We start from the raw sequence: 4,949 nt of genomic DNA, 5'->3' as shown, positions 1-4,949 counted from the left end.
TACAATTTCTTCCCTGATAATGAGTCTTTCCATAGGAAGAACAGCCAGGAACTGTATTTTAATTCTTCCTCATACAATCTTTCTTTCAGGTAAATATATTTCATCTAGGAAATCAGAGGTGTTTAAAAAAAAAAAGATACCTGAAAAAGTTAAGGAATCAGGCTCGTGTTGCTGCTCCAGTGACATGACTGGGGAGAAATAAGGTGCCAGTAGATCGGATTCAAAAGAATAATAAAATAAATGCTAAGAGTCAAGCCCTAAACCCAGTTCCAAACCTACAAACCTCTGATGATTATCTTCCAAGAAGCAACACTGCCACCTGGCTGTGTAAGATGGAGAAACGATGCTGATGCTTTCCTTTTCTAACCAAATCCTCCAGACATTCAATCTACTTCAGGATTCTCTAAGTAGGACTCTGGAAGATTCCTATAGTAACCCCGAGAATACAACGTGCTAGGGCACAAATCAGAGTGGGATAACTGGAAAATATCTCAAGGTCCATCTAAAGTACCATTTAAAATTCATGAAAACGAAGCTCAAAATTGAATCCAAAAGGTACTACAGGTCTTAAAACTTGAGGAAGAAAAGATTGGAAAGGGTGCATAAAAGCAAATGCAGGGAAATCAGTAGTTAGAAGGCAAAGGAAGCAATCAAAGAGAGATGATGGTGAGGACAGTTTACTGAAAATTAAGACAACTAGGAAGATTTTTTTTTTAACAAGGAAGATTATTAAACTAATATTTAACAGTAGAATCAACAGATCTTGATTCTTGGTTATAGTTTGGGAGGGTAATGAAGAAGAGGAATGATGCTTAGGTTTCTGATATTAGCAACAGGGTAGATACTAGGGCCATTTACTGAAATGAGCCTTGAAAGAGACTCTGGTTTGGGGGAGAGCCCCGAAGTTGTTCTGACATATTGGGTTTCAAGTGCCTGTCGTGATTCGAGGAGACTGTTCTTTGACAGTCTGTCTAGAAGGTCTTAAAAATGATCAGTTTAAAATTAGTTAAGGTCAGTTTTCAGCTATGGTAGAAGTGAATTATTTTCCTGTAGTCAGTGAAAGGACACGGCATTATCTTCTGATCCAAGGCTAAGGTGGCTGCTGGAAGAGACTAAGAAGGATGGACAGAAGTCTAGGACGCGTCTAGTGAATGGCAAAGGAATATTTTGGCAGAAACCAATTAGGAGACTATGAGAAAGCATTTATTAAGATTTTGCTATAGGCCAATTGCTCAGCATAGTTAATATGTTAGATCATTTTAATCCTTAGCCCTAGAAGACAGGCACTATTTCTCCATTTAACATTCTCTACTTGGTTAACTATTATTTCATCCATCCCAGAGTCTAACATCATTTCTTCAGGAAAGTCATCTTTAACCACTATACAATGATCATTCTTCTGTCATTAACTTCAATGGCACCCTGAGTCCCCCCTTTATTATATGCATCTACTTATTAATTGTTCTACATTTATTGTATCTGTCAGGTTAGTATAAGTTACAGTGTTGTAACAAACATTCCCCAAATATTAGAGGCTTTAAACAGAATTTTTTTCTCACACTGTGTATTCAAAGCAGAGCAGCAGGAAGGTCCTGCTCATGGGCGTTACTGATGGATTCATGCTGACAGTAGTTCCAATAACTTATGGTGTTGCTTTCTCAAAATGTATTAATATTTCCATGATTGCTACACTGGGGGAAGTTATGGCTTGAGAGTTGAGTACTGGCAACTAATTGCCTCTTCATGTAAGTGACATATATCCATATTTCATCGAAACAGCAAGTCACGGCAAAATCCAACTTTAAAGGGAGAAGGGAAGTGAAATTTTCCTATTTGCACAAAGTAGAGAAAACGAATATTGGCAAATAATAATTTCTAGCATACTCAACTTTCCCATTGGACTGTAAGAGCATGTTTTGTTCACTTTGGTATCCACTAGTATATCGACTGGCATGTAGTAGGTACTCCAAACTATTTATTAAATGAATGAAAGTATCAAAGCTGGCATGCAGATGCCAGACTGTCTCCAAAACTGATGTTCTTTCCACTCTATCATGCTAAACCACAGATATACATTGTACTGTTTCACTTCCATCTCCATAAATTTCCTAATGTATAGTTGGCTCCCAAAGTTGTTTTGGGGTTTTAAACCTTTTTTCTTCCAAAAGGTATGTATATTCATTATTATGTGATGATAGAAACATCCATTTTCATTCCCTTTGAGTTTGTTCTAATTTAACAGGTCACCTGGGATGAAATTTTCAGGATCATAACCTGAGTATAAATGATGCAAAATATTAGAAATAAGATAAAAACTACACGAGAAGAGCTATGACATACAGACAGGAAAGGCCACATAAGAAAAAATGATATTTTGTCAGGGTTTCAGAAAGAGCTCAGCGGCAAAGCTGGTCAAACAGTTTGTTACTTAAATTAATTAATTAATTAATTAGGCTAGCAAAGTCTAGTGAGTGAGAAAATGATGTTGCCAGGACTAAGGTCTTTCACAATTATTATTTTACCAAACATTTATTTTTGGCATCAACTGTATGTCAGACATTTTGAGGCACTGGCAGTATGATCTTCCAAGTGCAGAATTCTTTCTCGAATTTGTTTAGTGAATGGCAAGTATTTCATTACGACTAGATGGTGCTGGTGGGTTCATAGTTGTGGAAAGGAGGCTAGGGCCAGGACAAGAGTGGTCTTATATGACATGCAAAGGAACATATACATTGTCCTGATTCACAGTTAGTGATGTTAAGCATAAGAGTCACAATCTAACTTGTGCTGTATAAAGATGACTCTACTGTGTGTGTGAAAGATGCGTTCAATGGGGGCAAGGATGGAATCACAAACAATAGTTGAGGTTATTCACTAACGTGGGGGAGAAATTAAGAGATACAAATTAAGGCAGTAGCAGTGGAATGTGGAGGATGGGGTAAATTTGAGTAATATTATCAGGCTGTGATAGGTTGAATAATTGGTCTCAGTTCTTCACTTCCCTGAAATAATTACATATATGCACCTATCCTATGGCTTCATGTTGGGCAGCGTGTACTTTGATGCCACTGACATTAAGCTTGACATGTGACTTGCTTTGGCCAATATAATGTTAGTGGATATTATGTGAGCAGAGCCTTGGCATGTACTTGCTGTATTTGGCTTAGTCCTCTTGGGCTCCAGTGATCTGCCATGAGAAAAACTAAACCCTGGGAAGTTGCTGTTACTTCATCCTGGGCCACAGAATGAACACATGTGGGGTAGATCTAAACCAAATCTACAGACCGCAGCCTGAAGCAGAGTTGTCCACAAACCCCACAGACCTGTGATTTTGAGAATATGTTTATTGTTGGATGCCAATACATTTTGGGGTGGTTTATTACACAGCATGATTTTGGTGATAGATTACTAAGACATATAGAGATATGCTAGATCTCAGTAAAAGACTAAAATGTCTGAGGGAGGTGTAGGGGACTAACGGTGATTCCCAGCTTTCTGGAATGGGTAACTGATAGTATTGTGGTGGGATTCTCCTAGGGGAAAGGAAAGAGGAGGAGCAGGTTGGTGAAGATAAAATTATGAGTCTAGATTTGTGACAGATTTCATTTTAAGTACCTGACAGACATCTAAGTGGATGTGTCTTATAGGATTCTGCCAGAACATCACAGTTGAGGAGATAATTATGTGAGGCATTTAAGCAACCAAGATCCCTGTACTACAGGACTTGTCTCATAGGACGTGAGGTCTAGAAAGTCTGGAAATTTTGAATTGAGAGATATCAGCATCCAGACAGTGGTTGAAGCCATGGGAAAGAATGAGGTCTTCCAGGAGTGTTTATACGATGAAAGCAGAGGAGAGACAAAGACATTAATACTTAAGGATGAGACCCCAAAATGGAAGACCACAAGAAGAATAAGAAGAAAGATCAGAAAGATGAGAGTAAAACTGATGGTGAGTAGAATTCCAAAAGCAACCTGGAAGAGTATTTCAAGCATAAAAGGGTAGCCAACCATGTCAAATGCTCTAAAGTAGGATAAAGATCAAAATGTGCTTAGAGTTAAAAAGACTAAATAGCATAAAGAAGTCATTTTTAAAACATGTAGGATTAACTTAAACCTACTCTAAATCCAAGCGAATTTTCAGTTCGAATTTGGCAAAGAAATTTTAAAAGCCAACTGAAAGAATAAATATAGCAAATAGCTATATTTTGAAATGTATATTTTGAAATGCTGCATTTTGAAATGTATTTTAAGTGTTTAATATTAAAACAGCATTATATTGGTGTCACAATAGACATATCAATAAAACAGACTCTAATTTGTATAAAAATTTTAAGTTAGAGAAATGGCTGCACTCATAAAGTTATATATAAAATGCACAAATCAGGGACTTCTCTGGTGGTCCTTTGGCTAAGACTCTGCACTCCCAATGCAGGGGGCCCGGGTTCAATCCCTGGTCAGGGAACTAGATCCCACATGCCACAACTAAGAACCCATATGCTGCAACTAAAGATCCTGCATGCCGCAATGAAGATGCCGCATGCCACAACCAACACCCGGCACAGCCAAATAAATAAATAAATAAAATTTTTAAATGCACAAATCAATGTACAGAGTAATCACTTATATTAGAAGAATAATACATGGTAATATATTTGCAAAGTATTATTTTAAAAAGAAAGATACCTATCTGTTTTATGGCAGGCACTTTATTGCAATTCCATAATATATATTATTGTCATAAATATATGTATTTCTGAAAGAAATGCATCAAATTATTAATAACGATTCAACTGAACTGTTAGTAGTTAATTGTTATATTTAGGTGATGGAATTATAGGTGATAGTTCAATTTCTGTATTAAACTTTTAAAAAATTTCATATGTACTGTAGTGGACATTTATCACTTTTATTAAAAATAGAAAATAGTAGCTATGTGAGGTGGTGAGT

The sequence above is a fragment of the Monodon monoceros genome, unplaced genomic scaffold (genome assembly GCF_005190385.1).
Source record: "Monodon monoceros isolate NGI ecotype Baffin Bay Population unplaced genomic scaffold, NGI_Narwhal_1 Super_Scaffold_22, whole genome shotgun sequence".
Lineage (NCBI taxonomy): Eukaryota > Metazoa > Chordata > Mammalia > Artiodactyla > Monodontidae > Monodon > Monodon monoceros.
This window is presented reverse-complemented; position numbering follows the sequence as displayed.